This window comes from Saccopteryx bilineata, chromosome 11 (genome assembly GCF_036850765.1).
Source record: "Saccopteryx bilineata isolate mSacBil1 chromosome 11, mSacBil1_pri_phased_curated, whole genome shotgun sequence".
Classification (NCBI taxonomy): Eukaryota; Metazoa; Chordata; class Mammalia; order Chiroptera; family Emballonuridae; genus Saccopteryx; species Saccopteryx bilineata.
Genome location: NC_089500.1, coordinates 55,457,130 through 55,475,495, shown reverse-complemented (window position 1 = coordinate 55,475,495; position 18,366 = coordinate 55,457,130). Strand labels below are relative to the sequence as shown.

The 18,366-nt window shown below is 41.9% G+C and overlaps 1 long non-coding RNA gene across 1 annotated transcript; it reads left to right on the top strand.

Annotated features, from left to right (window-relative positions):
• Positions 1-241: 241 nt before the first annotated feature.
• On the top strand, positions 242-3,468 carry LOC136315235 (uncharacterized). The gene is made up of 3 exons (XR_010727466.1): positions 242-314; positions 561-691; positions 3,361-3,468. It is a non-coding gene; the product is annotated as an uncharacterized lncRNA (long non-coding RNA).
• Positions 3,469-18,366: the final 14,898 nt, after the last annotated feature.

The window sequence follows — 18,366 nt, the reverse complement described above, 5'->3', positions numbered from 1 at the left end:
AGTGAGTGTTACATGGATGTAACAGAGGGAATCTGGTCATTTTTTAAAAAATAAAATATCGTTCAGACTTAAATATAAGTAAAACGGAAATAATGTAAGTTATTTATCCTTTCTTTGCGGACCGGTACCAAATGGCCCACGGACTGGTACCGGTCCACGGCTGGGGGGTTGGGGACCATTGACCTAGAGGATAGTCACGATCTCTCAGTCCCACTCTTGAAAGAGGAAACAAGACTTTCAGGGAATAATTTCCCAGAGCCCCTTCTCACACCGTGAATTATATTCTCATACACAGGAGACCACTGCAGGGGAGTGTAAGTCGTGTTTAACCTCTTTTCTGGTGAATGCATGCAAAACCCAAGGCAGATTTTATTTTGCTTACATTAATGTTGGTCCTGGAGGAATAAACAGTAACAGGGTTTCCTTCCTTTCTCTCTCCTTCCCTCCATCCCTCCCTCCTTCCCTCCCTTTCTGCCTCCCTTCTTTCCTTCCTCCCTTACTTTTTAAATAACTTTTATTTAAAAAAAAATAACTGTAACAGGAAATGCTGTTGGCTTTAGGATTCACTATGGAGACCACACATCCAATTTTTGCTGAAAGAAATTTTTCAAAACTGTCTGAATGGATTTCGGTTTGGAGTATGTCACAGAATGAGGCATTGTTGGACAAAGCTTTGAAATTCCAGGGCATGGTAAGTAATGTGGCTGTCTTTAAAGCCTTAAGAAAGTTATATAGTAATTGAAATGTATTTAGTATGCTCAATGTATTTAATGCATTTTTGTATATCCCAAGTGGTGATTATTTCAACATATGAAAATGGACATTTATTATTTTTTAGTCCTAAATAAAATAAAACTGGAAATGATGAGAGAATAACATAGTAGGTTATGAAAGCATCCAAAGCTTTCCTGAATTCACACAAATGGAGTATCTATTGAAAACAACTCTTTATTTTTTTCCCCTCATGATCGATTTTCAGAATGTCCTGTCTGTTAATCTTGGATGGAAGAAATGTGTATGTTTAAATAATTTATTAAAACAACAATTTTATTAATTTAAAATGTTCAAAATAGGAAAAATAGAAAAGTATGAAGACAATCTATTTAACATTTTACGTATGTTAATCTAGACCAGGGGTCGGGAAACTTTTTGGCTGAGAGAGCCATGAACGCCACATATTTTAAAATGTAATTCCGTGAGAGCCATATAACGACCCGTGTACATTAAACATTATCCAATAAAAATTTGGTGTTGTCCCGGAAGACAGCTGTGATTGGCTCTAGCCACCCGCAGCCATGAACATGAGTGGTAGGAAATGAATGGATTGTAATACATGACAATGCTTTATATTTTTAATGTTATTATTATTTTTATTAAAGATTTGTCTGCGAGCCAGATGCAGCCATCAAAAGAGCCACATCTGGCTCGCGAGCCATAGGTTCCCTAGACCTTTTCCTATGCATATCTTCTTCAATGTATTTTCTTTCACACACACAAAAAAATTCTTTTTATTTGTCTTAGCCCAGGTTTCCCCCCCCCCAAAAAAAAGAGCTTGAGACAAAAGCTCTGGGGCTAATGTTTTATTGAGGCGTTAGTCCAGGCAAGCAGAAATAAGGGGCTTGGGAGTGAGGCAGGGAGGGAGAGCAGGCGAGAGCATTCGGAGCAGGCCTCATCTTCGCACCAAGCACAGCCTGTTGCTAGGTTTCACAGATATCTGCAGAGGACCTCTTAAGCCATCATGTCTCAGAACAGCCCGTGGTTAAGCATCTGTAAAAAGCACGTAATGACGAAATCCAGAGTATATAACAAGATAGCCTAAGTCATGGTTATGGATGGCATGAGATCCACAGTTCAGTGATGGGACCTGGTAAGGCTCTAATAAATGGTAGTCTTTATAGAAATGGCAGTGATTATACACAAATACCTCCCCTCCCCATGTACATGCCCCTGGATTCATTTACTGAACATTCTCTAGGAGTTTGGTTTTACTTCACCCTTGTTCATGAACTTTGCACTCTATCAGAGCCAGTCAATGCTATATCCATGAGGCATCTCTTATTTACCCTTTGCTCACCTTATAGAGTGTTTACTCCATGTCAAGAGCTGTTTTAGACACTGTTATATGGTCTTTCTGACTTCCATAAGACTTGTGAGGTCAATATTGTTAACCTCATGTTCAATACGAGGTTGACCTTCAATGGGGTTACTGATGCTCCAATTACAAAACTAGTCAGTATCAGCATTATTATCAACCCCTGGTCTTCTAATATAAATCCTATTCTCTTCCTACCATGTGAATACCTGGCCCACCTCTGCACAGACTTTTTTTTAGTGAAGTGGCTCATTATTGCTCTGATTAGATGATGCCCCAGCCTTCCAGCTCATAGCAGTCACACTGAACGGCAGCAACAGCCTGGCAGTTGGTAGCATAAGCCTTGGTTGCCGTGGCTGACCGCCTTGGGTTTTAATCGTGGGTTTTTACTGAAAGGCTGTGTGACCTTGGGCGAGTTACTTAGCTTGTTTGTGTTTCCTGTTCTGTGTGTGTGTGTGTGTGTGTGTGTATTTTTCTGACGCTGGAAATGGGGAGAGACAGTCAGACAGACTCCCGCATGCGCCCGACTGGGATCCACCTGGCACGCCCAGCAGGGGCGATGCTCTGCCCACCAGGGGGCGATGCTCTGCCCCTCCGGGGCATCGCTCTGCTGCCACCAGAGCCACTCTAGCGCCTGGGGCAGAGGCCAAGGAGCCATCCCCAGCACCCGGGCCATCTCTGCTCCAATGGAGCCTTGGCTGCGGGAGGGGAAGAGAGAGACAGAGAGGAAGGAGGGGGAGGGGTGGAGAAGCAAATGGGTGCTTCTCCTATGTGCCCTGGCCGGGAATCAAACCCGGGTCCCCCGCACGCCAGGCCAACGCTCTACCGCTGAGCCAACCGGCCAGGGCTTTCCTGTTCTTCATATGTAAAATGGAGATAATCATACTACCTTATAAGGTGGCTTATGAGGTTCCCCATATGTAGCCCCTGAAAGTACACTGGGGTACACTGGGGAGACAGCCGGTTCAGGTGGGAGCGTCTTCATCAGCACGGGAGTACCTGGCTCTTTTCTCCCCTGAAAACTTCTTCTTAATCAGTGGGCTTTCAGCTCTTCCTAGGGGAAAACATGTTTTCCTAGAGTGAAACGTGCAGGGTCAGGTTGTCAGGCAGATCTAAATTGAATTGCTTGGCCCTGGCTGGTTGGCTCAGCAGTAGAGCATCGTCCTGGCCTGTGGTAGTCCCTGTTTGATTCCCAGTCAGGGCACATAGGACCATCTGCTTCTCTACCCTCCCCCCCATCTCTCCCTCTCTCTCTTCTCCTCCCTCAGTCATGGCTTGAATGGCTCGAGCAAAGTTGGCCCCAAGTGCTGAGGATGACTCCATGGCCTCCCTCCAGTGCCAAAATAGCTTGGTTACAGAGCAGCGAGCAACAGGGCAGCAGCCCAGAAGGGCAGAGCATTGCCTGGTAAGGGGCTTACTGGGTTGATCCTGGTTGGGGCCCATGTCTCTCTGCCTCTGGGCCATGCTGCCTCTCACTTAATTAAAAACTGAAAGAAAAAGCAAACTGAATACTTTTTTCTGTAAGTCAAGCTCCTCTTCCAAAGTCCTTTCTCCTCAGGCTTGTTTACTGCCTCGCTCTGTTCATTCAGCTCACATTTGCTTTTGACTCAATTGGATTTCAAGGTCTTTGTCTTCCCTAGAGCCCTCGAACAATTCCAAGGACACAGTAGTTGCTCAATAAATGCTCACTAAAATGAACAAACGTTTAGCCCCAGTGGAAGTTTGATGTGAGAAAAGAACAATGCAGAAGGCACTTGCTTGTCCCTTTGGCTTTAAACTGCTTTTCTGTTACTATTTGACATGTGCCTGCTTAAAGCCTCCCTTCAGAGGGCTTACCCCATGTGTCACATGAGTTGATCACAGAATCTCCATTCACCCACCATCATGGTAGCATTTTGAACAGAGCTGTCAGACCAGCCAAGTCCATTTCTTCTTTCAGAGGAGTTCACAGGCACCTTCTCAGGATGGTCCTGGTCTGGCTCTGCCGCGGGCTGAGCAGGTGAGGCTCAGCCCCGTTCCATCCTCATCTGAAGGGAATAATTGTACTTCCTCCTCATAGGCCTGTTGTGAGGATTGAAGTAAAGCAAGTAGTACAGCACCTCATGCAAAAGGGTCCCCTGCTGCCATTCTAGGGCCCATTGAAATCCAGCCTTGAAACTGTAGCCAGAATATTCTCACAATCTGTTCCTAACAATTTGCTGCTTACGCTGTCCTTGCGGGCCAGTGGTCACACACTGTCCTGTATCTCAGTCTCACATCCCACCATTTAATCCCTAACACACGCACACTTGACCTTTTAGCAACAGAGGTTGCCACTGTGGCCCTACATACTTCTTGCATTTTTAGGTCACTGTCCCTTTGTTTGGGCTGATCCCTTGTTTCTCATTGCTAGTACTGTGGCTCATGCTTCACATACCCACAGTGTCACCTCCTCAGGGAGCCTTCCCTGGTACCCCATCTTACTCCACAGCTGCCGGGCATCCTTCCCCATTTCTCAGGGCATCTGGACTTACCTCTGTCATACACAGCACGCGCCCATTCCCCACCTCCAAACAGCAGCTGTTCTCAACTGAGGCGATTTCGCCCCTCAAGGCAAACTTGGCAATGTATGGGGATGTTTTGTCTTCCACTGTGAGATGGTAGGATGCTGCTGACATTCTACAGTTCATCCTACAGCCTCACCACAAAGACTTATTGGTCCCAAATACCAACAGTGCCGAGACTAAGACCCCTTCCATAGGGGATCAACACTCTGTGTGCCCATCTCCTCTGGTAGACTATGTACATTTGTTAGGGCTTGAATCGAGCTAAATCTTTTTTTATGTTCCTCTTTAAATATTGCTTAGAAAATTAAATTTAAAGGGGTGACATTGATCAATAAGAGTACATAGGCTTCAGGTAAATATTTCTATAGCATTTGAACTGTTCACTGTGTTGTGTGCCCATCACCCAAAAGCAAATCATTTTCCATCACCTTATATTTGTCCCTCTTTACTCCTCTCTCTCCCACCCCCTGGTAATCACTTCAATTTTATCTATGTCCATGAGTCTCAATTTTATATCCCACTTATATGTGAAAGTATATACTTCTTAGCTTTTTCTGATTTATTTATTTCACTTAGTATAATGTTCTCAAGGTCCATCCATGCTGTTGTAAATGGCAATAAGTCATCATTTCTTATGGCTGAGTAGTATTCCATAGTATATATGCACCATATCTTCTTTATCCAATCTTCTATTGAGGGACACTTTGGTTGTTTCCAAGTCTTGGCCACTGTGTATAATGCTGTGATGAACATAGGAGTGCATGTGTCTTTATGCACCATTGTTTTCCTTTTTTGGGAGTAGATACCCAGTAGAGGGTTTACTGGGTCATATGATAGTTCTACTCTTAATTTTTTGAGGAACTACCATGCTTTCTTCCATACCAGCTGTACTAGTTTACATTCCCACCAGTGAATGAGAATTCTTTTTGCTCCACAGCCTTTCCAACACCTGTTAATACCTGTCTTGTTGATAATAGCCAACCTAACAGGTGTGAGGTGGTATCTCATTGTAGTTTTGATTTGCATTCTCTAATAGCTAGTGAAGATGAGCATCTTTTCATAATCTGTTGGCCATTTATATGTCTTGGGAAAAGTGTTTGTTCATGTCCTCTCTCCATTTATTATTGAATTGTTTGCTTTTTTTGTTGCTGAGCTTAGTAACTTCTTTATTTATTTTGGATATTAACCTCTTATTGGAGCTGTTGTTTGTAAATATCTCCCATTTGGTTGGCTGCTTTTTTGTTTTGTTGTCAATTTCTTTTGCTGTACAGAAGCTTTTTAATTTGATACAGTCCCATTCATATATTTTTGCCTTTACTTCCCTTGCCTTTGGGGTCAAATTCATAAAATGTTCTCTATGGCCAAGGTCTATAGTTTAGTACCTATGTTTTTCTATGTAATTTATTGTTTCAGATCTTATGCAAGGGAAGCTAAATCTCATTTCTCATTGTTTGTTCTGCTAGAGCCTAAAATATTGGCTAATGTAGGGTGCCTAGTCAATGAACCCTGGCTCCTATCTTAATACATGCTCTTATTCATGAATCTACTCATAGTATTTTGCCTTTCTACTTCTGTGTGATCCATATAATCAGAAAAATAAATAAAGGCTGCCTTATACTTCTATTCATGCAGAATTATACTTCTCAACTATTCTCTCAGGAAAAGAGAACCCACAACAAGGCCAGTTTACTCTCTGGAACCCAAACGTCAGCAGCTCCAGCCTGTTACAGAAACCAGACACAGAAACAACCCTAAGCAACACTGAACCTACCTTTGCTGGCCAGCTGCATTCCACTGAATTTTCACAAGTTAAAATTGAGCTTTCCAAAAGGTTTCTTCCAGGAAGGGAGGGATTCACCTGGCTCTTCCACATCTTTTTCTCTCAGGAACACTGTCCTTTGGGCTCACCTCATCCTCAGGCTTCAGGTTCCCTGCAACCTCCTGTTCTCATGGAGCCAAGTAACCAGTGAGAGCATCCACAGTCCTGCTCATCTGGGCCTGATCATCAAAGCATACTACTCACCTAACAGCAGTGAAGAAAAGAAGAAATTAAGACCCTGGCTGCTTGGGTTAGTGGATAGAGCATTGGTCTGGTGTGCAGATGTCCCATGTTCAATCCCAGGTCAGGGAACACAAAAGAAGCAACCATCTGCTTCTCTCCCCTTCCTTCTGCTCACCCTCTCTCTTCCCCTTTCACAGCCCGTGATTGGTTCGAGTGTCGGCCTCAGGTGCCAAGAATAGCTTGGTTGATTTGAGCATTGGCCCCAGATGAGGGTTGTGGGGGATTCCAGTTGGGGCAAATATGGGAGTCTGTCTCTCTATCTTCTCTTCTCTCATTTAAAAGAAGAAAAGGAAAGAAAGAGAAAAATAAAAGATGCTTTGATTACAAGTCCGAGAGTAATCAAACATCAAGTCAGCCTTAACTTTGTATCAGAAAGCAAGGTGGTAAATTTAAGAGCAGTGAGATTCTATATAATATTCTCATACTAAAGTAACAGAGCTTCAATAAAGATCAAATCTCCTTTTAAGAAGATTCAAATTATTGTGACATTTTAGAATGAATAACAAATAAAAGCAAAGAGACTACATTCAGTCAAGTGAACCATGCGGTACCTACCTGAGATACGTGTCCTTCAAAGAGGAAATTTAAACTCTGCATAATGTATACTTACCTTATGTTTTTGATAAATAACCTAGAATCTCATTTAAAAACCCCTCCAAAAACCTATCACTGTTTTAATTTCAGATTTGGCATATACTGTTAGCAAAGGGAACCCTCTCCCTGTCAAGGGGACAAAGTGGAGTAGGAAAAAGCCACAGCCCTGGAGTCTGAGGGATTCCACGTCTCATTTTAAATCCTTAGTTATAAGTCAGACTTTGCAGTCAGAGAGCTTAAGGTCAATTCCTAGCTCTGTCACTTTGTGCTGTGTGACCTGGGGCCAGAGACTTAGCCTCTCTAAACCTCATTTTCCTTCTCTGACATATAGAGATAATAATAATTTGGAATTAAATAATAATAATGCAGATTAAATGGAATGAAGCAGGTAACCTGCTTAGCCTGGACCCCGGGAAATAGTTAATAATTGGTAAGTTGTGGTGATGGCTAGTATTATTACTGTTACTATTCAACTAGTTTTGTGACTTTAGGCAAGTTTCTAGCCTTACTGAGTTTCTTCTGGGGATTAGAAACAGAAAGGGTATAAAAATGGCCCAGGGCTGAAGCCCAATAAGTGACGGTAGTCGTCATCATCATCATTATCACAGATGTCATTGTCTTGGCGGTTACTTGACTTTTAAGTGATCACACTTTTGCTGAAAGAAAGCAAATTAAGATGCCACTCTACTTAAAAACATGCATAAATTATTTCAATTATATAAAAATTACATATGCATGGGGCTAAGAGCGTGAAAAAAAAAGCAGGGAAGAAGAGAAATTAATTTTGGGGGGTGACAGGTGAATGGATGAGGGTTTTTTTCTTCTTTGATTTCTACAAATGTTATAACAGTGTAATAATAACTTCTTAAATATAATTATAAGAAAATATGATATAATGAACCCCACCTTCAGCAATTAATAATGCTTTTTTTTGTTCTTTATTCATGAAGGAAAATCCAAGTCAGCAATGATGCCAATTGTAATAACACTCCCAGAGGACAGAGGCAATACAGTTGAACTAGAATCAGCAGGAGCATGAGGAGTGTAGAACAGAAAATAAAAGGATCTGGCTTCCCTGAAAACGTCAGTCTAGCTGGCGCAAATGAACTGGGAGCAAGCCCAGGTGTTTTCACACCACATTGTTCTTGTGTTCATTCAACAAGCATTTATGGAACACTCGCTCTCCGCCAGGTGAGAGGCCCTAGGAATGCAAAGAAGGGAAAGGCATGGGAGGAAACAGGAAAGCTTGTCACTCCTTACTGAATTTCTACACAAAATCTATCAAAGGATTTCAGTATGTGGTTACAGTGCTGTAAGAGAAACATGTCTGAGTTGCAATAGGAAGAGACAGAGCGAGGAAGGTTTGCAAGGGGCGAGGACAGTGCGGATTCAGGGGAGGAGGGAGCTCGCCGTGACCGTGTGGGCCCGGGACTGAGCATGGGAAGAGGAGGGACTAGTCCTGCAGATGTGCCCTGTGCCCAGCGGAACTGCGACAGGGAAGGGGTGCGAACCCGCGAGGGAAGCGCCGGCAGGTAGAGCAGGAGGGGGAGAAATGGAAAGTCACAGAAAAATAAATAAAAAGTGTACTCCTTCAACGTCACTTCTCTCACAGTAGGTCCTCTTTGGAGGGTTATTTGATTTAGTCAATGACTTGTCTGCCTTTCATAGTGATTCAACTCAAAGTAAGTTTGAAGAAAATTTCAAGTGTTGAAAAGGTTTAAATTGTGTGGTTATATATTATATCCAGTACACTTTATGTCCACATTAACACGTGACCTAGGGTCACATAGTGTCATCTCCTGTGCTTGTCCCCTACCAGTTCCACTCAGGCACGCAGGCCAGTTTCCGAAGATTGCCAGACTGGGTCCTCCACCACGACCGTGCTCCCCAGCTGGGCGCTTGCGTCTGTGCAACTCCCTGGGCACTGCCTGCGGCCCCAGCCCCGTTCCTGAGGAGGGCTGAGAATCGACGGGATGTCAACCACCCACTTTGGAGTCTGGAACCCAGAGAGTGGGTTGCTCAACCTCCTATCTGTTTACTCTGAAGTAGGAAGTCCAGCAGAGAGCTCAGGACCTATCAATGGTTGAGAAAGGAGAAAGTTTTAAGCTTGATTGAGTTTAAACCAAAAATGACTGCAAAAATCTCTGACTTTAATTGCATTTATATGGGGGTTTTGTGTACGTTTTCAGTTTCCGGGAAGCTAGAAGAGCTTGAGACAGATATTAGTTTACTTAGGAGAAAACAAGAAATTTATTTTTTGCACAGCTCAGTTTGGCTGAATTTATGCATCCTCTGTCTACAGAGCTTTTGAAAATACAAAAACAAAATTAATGAAAACATTATGGGAAAGAAAGCAAAACGTGTTTGTTTTTTTGAAAGGAAAATAAAATCAACCTTTTCCATGGTTCACGGCTCTGTAAAGATTTGAGTATTTGGATTCAGTCTGTTCCGCAGTTCAGTAAATTGGAGCAGTTTGCTTTGGCTTCCGGTTCAGCTCACATCCCTGTAAACATATTTGCCCTTTGAGAAGCAAATATGCTCCCAAGAATAAGTCTGAAATGGTACTGTATGCCCCTCGAAGGCTCCTCTATCACTTTGTAAGCATACGAAACATCCAGGTGCACAGTCAAATTTTCTTTCTATGGCTTCTGGCTCCGTGTGCTGGATTTGTGGTCTTAGAAGAGCCCCATCTCTGTACTCACGCAGGTGTTCGAAGGGACCCCCAGGCAGAGGTAGATTCACTGTGAAGCTGGCGCAGCTGAAATTTCAGGGTTGGATTTCACTTGTCCCGGATGCTCCCGAAGCACCAGGTGAGACCCTAGTGATGTGGTCATGTTATGGCGTTTAAAAAAATAAAATGCATAAAAGCAAGGCTATAGTCTCCTTGTCTTCCCCTCCATTGAACTTCCTCCTGGGTCAGATGGCATCAAAGCATCTAAACATTCTAGGGGTTCAGATGAAGGAAATTTGTATAAGCAACACATCTGGTGTTCGGACTTAGTGAAATGTATTTCTATGGTCCTATGTTACTTCCAAGAATAATTAAATTATCACTAACCAATCTGGTGTCAAAATAGTTCATGACATGAAGGTGTAAAACTGGAGGTCATGTTGAGATATCAGAGTGTCCTGTGGCCCCGGGCACCAAAGCAATTTTGTGGAAGTTCTTTCAGGTGTCAGACATTGTTTGCAAGGTTGGCTGCAATAGCTCTTCCCACTCTGTCTTTTACAATATGTTTTTCTTGCATGTTTCATTAATAGGTGGAGTCTATTTTCCAATGCCTAGAACCTGGGGTACTTTGGGGCTTAGTTTGAGCAAAATGATGTAATGGGAGTGATTGATTCAGTCTTCCACAGTTCAGCAAGTTGTCTCAGTCTGCATTATGCTTCCATTCTCACCCTATTTCTCCCATGTGAAAAGACCAGGCTAGCTCCCTTGAGTATGAGAGTTCATAAGAAAAGAGGTACCCAGCAGACAACAAGCACCAACAACCAGTCATGGGAGTGAGGCCATCTTAGCCCATCCAGCTCTACTTGAGCCATCAGATGACTACAACTTCATGAATAATTGCAGGTGAGAGCAGCAGAACCACCCACCTGAGCTCAGCCCAACTTGTTAATCCAAAGAATAATGAGCAAATAAAATAGTCATTGCTTAAAGCCATTAAGCAACGGGAGTGGTTTGGGAGTGGTTTGTTATGCAGCAAATGGATAACTGATACACATACAGAAAGTTATACACAGTAGATCTGGTTCTCAACCATGCTTATTGAAAATAGTTCTCTTCTGTTAGAAATGTATTCAATAATACATTGTGTAAAGTTATAAATATACATTTTCTTTATCTCCTTCCTTCTTTCCTTCCTTTTTTCCTTCCTTCCTTCCTTCCTTCCTTCCTTCCTTCCTTCCTTCCTTCCTTCCTTCCATCCTTCCTTCCTCCCTCCCTTCCCTCCTTCTCTCCTTCCCTCCTTCCCTTCTTCCTTCCTTTCTTCCTTTCTTCCTGCCTTCTTTCTTTTTTTTTCTCATAGGAATAATGATAAAACATGAATAAGCCTTTAGAAATGCAATTTAGAAAGATGTTTTGAGAAGTTTAAATAGAATAAGAAATCATGGACTCATGGTTTGAATGTATAGGAAGAGTACCTTCTTTTTTATCTTTAAATTTGAAAATAGAGAAAATTTAGGTTTTTAGCAAATAAAATAATAAAGCCTAATTGAGCACCATTCTACAATGAAAATGGCCTGTACTCTTTAAAAATGCCAAGATCATGAAAGTTAACAACAACAAAAAAACAAACTAAGGAATTGTTTCAGATAAATGGAGTCTAAAGAGAAATGAAAACTGTATTAAATGTGTGATTCTTTTTTTTTTTTTTACAAGGACAGAGAGAAAGAGTCAGAGAGAGGGACAGACAGGAACGAAGAGAGATGAGAAGCATCAATCATCAGATTTTCATTGTGACACCTTAGTTGCTCATTGATTGCTTTCTCATATGTGCCTTGACCATGGGGCTACAGCAGACTGAGTAACCCCTTGCTGGAGCCAGGGACCTTGGGTTCAAGCTGGTGAGCTTTGCTCAAGCCAGATGAGCCCACGCTGAAGCTGGCGACCTCGGGGTCTCGAACCTGGGTCCTCCGCATCCCAGTCTGACACTCTATCCACTGCGCCACCGCCTGGTCAGGCATAAATGTGTGATTCTTGATTGAAACAGGAAAAGTTATTTTTTTTATTTTACTATAAGGACATTAGTGAAGTGGGAAAGATAATAGAATTACATCAATGTTAACTATATGTTTTGAAAAATCATACTATGGTTATATAACGGTGTCATTTTTCTTTTTTTTTTTAATAGAAATGCACCAAAATATTTTGGAGCAAAGGGGCATTATGTCTAAAACTTCCTTTTAAATGTTTAAAAATATTTGTATATAAATAATTTACTGAATACTACATATACAAAACAGAATAATAAAGTAAATGAGGTAAAGTGGTATTTGAGGATTCTGGGTTAAAGATGTAGGAAAATGGCAGGGAATTAGACTGTTGTCCTGGGACAAGTCTTTGGTGCAGACTTTGGAACACCAAGTCCTGCAGGGACAGACCGCTGCCCCGGCAAGCACGGATAAGATTGTTTAAAGGAAACAGCTGATCCCTATAGCCTTTTCCCTACATACCTGAAAGGTATTAGTTAATCATCCTTCTCTGCACCTGAATCCATTCTAGGCTAATTTGACCCAGGCTGTGCTAATTTGCTTGATGAATAAAGACACCAATATATACGATGAGGCTGCAGAGATCTGGGCTCTCAGTCCTAGAGATTGTGAGTCCCCTGTATCCATCTTTTCTCTATGTTCTGTTTTGTGTGGTTTTTCTCAAGTCCAGCAGCGCCTTCCTTTTGTGCACACCCACCTGCTGAGCCGGTCGCGGCATAAAGATATGTAGAAACTTTTTGTATCATTTTGAAACTTTTCTGGGTCTAAAATTAGTTAAAATTAAACTGTTTAAAAGGTTTTTTAAGGTAATGGAATGTGAAACAAAAGTAATAAAGAAGAACAATTAAATAAATTGAGCTAGTTTTGCCAGTGAGAAGCAAACTGTAAGATCACACCATCTTGAGAGTATTTTTGAAGTTTTAAATTGGAGTGCACATTTTTTTATACTTAAAGTGAACAAAAGAACTGGGAATTTTTCCAAGATGTGTGTAACAGATAGGAGAAAGAAGAGTTGAAGTCAGCAGCTGAAGGAAATAAACTCTTTCACTTTTGTGCCCCAGCTAAGATGGTTCACTACACAAATCACACTCCTACAAACTTACCTGGAGTCTGGGGAGGAGAGGCACAGTAGAGTAGCTACTGGAGGTCAGGAGGTGGAAACTGTCTCCTTGTGGCATAGAAAATCACCTTCTCCCCCTTCTTTCTTTGAATGGTCTTTGTTAGTGATTTTAAGTTTCTTAATTTTGAAGAAACTCTTCCTTTAGAGTCCTATACCCCCCCCTTTTTAAATTTTTCTGAAGTGAGAAGTGGGGAGGCAGAGAGACAGACTCCCACATGTGCTGGACCAGATCCACTTGGCAAGCCCACCAGGGGGCGATGCTCTGCCCATTTGGACCATTGCACTGTTGTAAACAGAGCCATTCTAGCACCTGAGGCAGAAGCCATGGAGCCATCCTCAGCACCCAAGCCAACTTTGCTCCAATGGAGCCTTGGCTGCAGGAGTGGAAGAGAGAGACAGAGAGAAAGGAGAGGGAGAAGGGTGGAGAAACAGATGGGCACTTCTCTTGTGTACCTTGACCAGGAATCAAACCTGGGCCATCCACATGCTGGGCTGACGCTCTACCACTGAGCCAAGCAGCCAGGGCCTATAAACCCCTTTTCATAAGAAATGTACCATCAAATTCAGGCATATTTGGTACCAATTTTTCCCCTACTTGTTATTTTATCTGGGTGTATAAACTTACAACTAGTAGATAAATAAGTTGTGGAAATCTAATAAACATGGTGATTATAGCCAACAATATGTATTGTAAACTTTGAAGTTGCTAAGAGACTAGATTTTAATTGTACTCAAAAAACAAAAACATGATAATTCTGTGAAGTGATAAAGGTGTTAGTCAATGCTACCCCAGAAATTATATTGCAATATATAAATGTAAAAAAACCAACTGTTATACACCTCAAACTTACCTGATGTTACATGTCAATTATATCTCACTTAAAAAGAACTCTTGTAATAAAGATATTTCTAAGAATGCCTCTTGCGTGCTGCACTGAATGTAGTGCTATTACTGCATATGGGTTGGGCACCCATTCTGCAATGCATGTAGAAAAATGTTTAAGAACAAGATAATTTTAAGAAAAAGAAAAAAGGAAAAATATAAAAGCCTAGATAAAAAAAATTGAAAAGTGACTCAATAGAGCTCGGAAAAGGGGTGAAAAAGATGAAGGGGTGAGAAGAAGGGAGATGGAGGGGTGAGAAGAAGGGAGATGGAAGGGTGAGAAGAAGGGAGATGGGGGCGTTAGGAGGGGAGAGAGAAGGAAAAGGAGAGGTGGGGAGGGGAGGAATAGTAAGAAGAGAGAAGACAGCTATTTTAGGAACTTTATATTCTGGGCCATGCTTTTCTTAGGTAATTTGGAAGGATTAATTTGCCAAGTGGGGAAACAGTATTGCTAAGTAAAAAAGCTTATAGTTAAAATCTCAGAAAGGCTAAAAAGGTGTAATAGCAGACCCAGAAAGCACAACCCACCCACCACTCAGCACTCATCCACCCCGCCCATCTCTTTGGGATATGTTACTGACAGCAAGGAAGGGCGGTAGGTTAAATTATTCAAGGGATTTTGTATCCCAGGGCAATAATTATTTCATCACCCATGGCCAGGACAAGTTGCCACATGACCTCGTATGAAGCAACATGGAGGCCGAGGTCTCTAATTAACAGTGACTTCTCATCACTGTGTGAGCTTCTTTTTCATGTACCACCTCCCCTTGGCCATATTTGTCCTCAAAGGAGTTGTGTTGACTTTTAGTAAAAAGGGTATGAAAGAGGTGGACATGGAAGGTCAAGGATGCTAAGTGGGAGAGTATATTTGACATAACTTTTCATCTGGGGATTGTAGTTTTTTCTTGCAGTAGTTTGGGAATCATATTTCTGGGTTTTTTTTTTTTTTTTTTTTACTCTTTTGCCAAGACCCTGATTCTTTTGAAATGCATACAAGTGCACATGTTTTCTACTCTTACCTTTGAGAGATATTCCCCTTAAATTGATTCTTAGTTCAAAAAAAAAAAAAAACCTGCTTCTTTTCAACATGAGTAGGAGCGATGCAACTTGCCTTCTGGTCCTGCGTTCCTGGAGCGTATGTCTCTCTGACAATTGGAGAACTGTTGTAAGGACTGGATACGCCTCAGCACAGAGTCTGGCTCCTAGGACAAGCTCAATAGCAAAGGCAACGATTATTTTCATTGTCTTACTTCTCCCTTCCCATACGAAAATACAGCAGTGACTTAGCTAAGAGAAACTGGGGCAGGCAAGAATGGAATCAAGACGTACACGGGGAAACTAGGCAGTCAGCATCAAAGGTACTGAATCTGTGGCTTTCTCTTCCTCCTCGCTGTCCAATCTTTTTGTGTGTAGTCACTACACTAAATACCCAGTGTTCCTATTTTTCTGTCTCTTATTCAACCCAGCCTCACTGCTATGTGTCAGACACTATGGCATCTCTTATGGGGAGGCACGAAGATACAGACACTGCCCAAGAGCAGCAGCAGGAAGAAGACTAGATGATGGGGAAAGGCAGGTGGAAAATTGAAGCTTTGATTAGAGAACGGAACAGACAGTTTGCAGTGTAATAATTTTTATTAACTAGTTGCAAGCTTAGCATGATCTCAAGAATGAGATTTTACAGGTTTAACAGATTCAGCATTTCTACCAACTGTCTAGATTAGCCCCAGTTACACAATAAAACTCTTGTGTTTTTTTTTTTAAAGTTTATGTGACACTGGGCCCCAGGCATTTTTCAAAATAGTAGAGTAGATAGTGAAAGTATATAGATGGAATAGAAAATATATGGAGAGTGAGAGAAAGAAATGGGAAGAAAAGTAAGTGTACGTAGTAAATATGTAAAAAAAAATACGGTTTGTTGATCACTGAGGGTAAGCGCTTGGAAGGATTTGGGAAGGCGATTCTCTTTGAAAGTCATTATAGAAATATGACCTCACTTTGACTTAAGTTCATATAGCCTCATCTTTTTCTAGAATAGTATTCAAGAAAGATTTCTTTTCAACAACTTCAACAAATATCATTTGAAATAGGCTAACCACCGTGAAGTTCTTCTATATAAAATCCTGCCAGAATGTTCGACAGCTATCTTTTTAGAGCCAAGGAAATTATTTTTAACCAGCAGACACTAAAGATTCTCTATACACTATCAAACAGAAGTCTGTATTCTTTCATTGTTGATTCTAATCTCATAATTCAAAACAATTGAAAAATCTAAACACCAACAAAGTACAACAAAGCTTAACAGAAACCTACCATGCTAAAGCTGAGAGGAATCCCAAGGTCTTGGGTTTACTGTACTGCCTCTGAATTTGCAAATAGCTGAACTGAGATCTGGTGCTATTGCATGATGCCCATAGAACCACACAGCCAATTGCAAAGCCAGACTGGGCTTGAATCCCAGCATCCTTGACTTCTGGTCAGTCAGCAACATTCCATTAGTACATGACCCTCTCCTGAAAACACTTTAACATACTACCCTTCTCAATGATATTGTATTTTTGTGTGTGTGTGACAAAGACAGAGAGAGGGAAAGATAGGGACAGGGAGACAGGAAGGGAGAGAGATGAGAAGCATCAATTCTTCATTGCGGCTTCTTAGTCTCCTTACTTGTTCATTGATTGCTTTCCCATATGTGCCTTGACCAGGGGCAAAGCAGAGCAATTGACCCCTTGCTCAAGCCAGTGACCTTGGGCTTCAAGCCAGTGACCTTTGAGCTCAAGCCAGGGACCAGCGGGTCATGTTTATGATCCCACACACAAGCTGGTGAGCCCACGCTCAAGCTGGCAACCTCGGGGTTTTGAACCTGGGTCCTCTGCGTCTCAGTCTGATGCTCTATCCACTATGCCACTGCCTGGCCAGGCTTAGTGATATTGTATTCTCAGCAGAATTAAATCTTTAAAATGATCTTCACAAGCCCTGGCCAGTTGGCTCAGTTGTAGAGCGTCGGCCTGGCGTGCAGGAGTCCCAGGTTCGATTCCTGGCCAGGGCACATAGGAGAGGCACCCATCTGCTTCTCCACCCCTTCGCCTCTCCTTCCTCCCTGTCTCTCCCTTCCCCTCCTGCAGCCGGGGCTCCATTGGAGCAAAGTTGGCCCGGGTGCTGAGGATGGCTCTATGGCCTCTGCCTCAGGTGCTAGAATGGTTCTGGTTGCAGCAGAGCGACACCCCAGATGGGCAGAGCATCGCCCCCTGGTGGGCATGCCGGGTGGATCCCGGTCAGGGGCATGCAAGAGCCTTTCTGACTGCCTCCCCATTTCCAGCTTCGGAAAAATACAAAAAAAACCCCCAAAAAACAACAACAAAATTATCTTCAAATAAATAAAAAAATAAATAATAAATAAATAAATCTTCAAAATGATGTTATGATTGGTTGACTTTCCAGGCATTAGTAGGCCACCAGCATGGCCTGCCTTGCACCTCTAAGATGCTCCATGAAGAGAGTGTTTAACTGCCTGCTCTCCCTACAGTTATGACAAGCTTTGAGGGAGGAAAGGGAAGATTTGGGTGGCGTGCAGAGCACTGAGTATCAATGTGGAGCCTCTAAACCTTTTTCCCTTCACAGAAATATAAAGGGGACACTACTGAAAATGTGTCATCATGGTGTTGGCGACAGAATGGAGGACTCAGTTTTCAGTATATAAACTTGGCTTGATGTCCCATCTCCTCCACTGATTGTCTGGGCAACCTGCCTTTTCCTTCTGCCTCTGAATTTCAGGTTCTTCATTATAAATAGAGACAAGACACCATCTACACCAGGTCTTGGAAGTGATTCAGTGGGATAACATATGCGGTCATTCACTGTAAACCATATTTTACTATACAGATTTAAGTGATTATTGTTATTCATTGTTGCACTTTTTCAAAATCGATTACTGTGACTCTTGCTTATTAGCAAGCATATACCTACATGGAACTATCAGTTCGACTTAGTATAAAGTAATAGTTAAAAGAAGGGACTTTGGCATTTGACAAATCTGAGTTTTAATACTGGTTCTACCATTTTTTTTCTTATAATACATTTGATAAGTTATTTACTCTTTCTCATTCTTGACTTCTTCATGTATGAAAGAAAAATGGAAAATCACATATCCTTCAGGTTAAGTGAGTTAGTACATGCATAGTATTTAATTTAAGGCCTAACACATGCTTAACTGCCCTAAACATGTTAACTAAGCTTATGAGTAAGGGACAAATATTTTTTTAATTTCCCCATGGAACTACCAGACAGAATTTGATACTAAAGGCTGTAACTCAAGCAAGAGACAAGGAAATGCTTTTAAATGAGATGTTTCCTGGT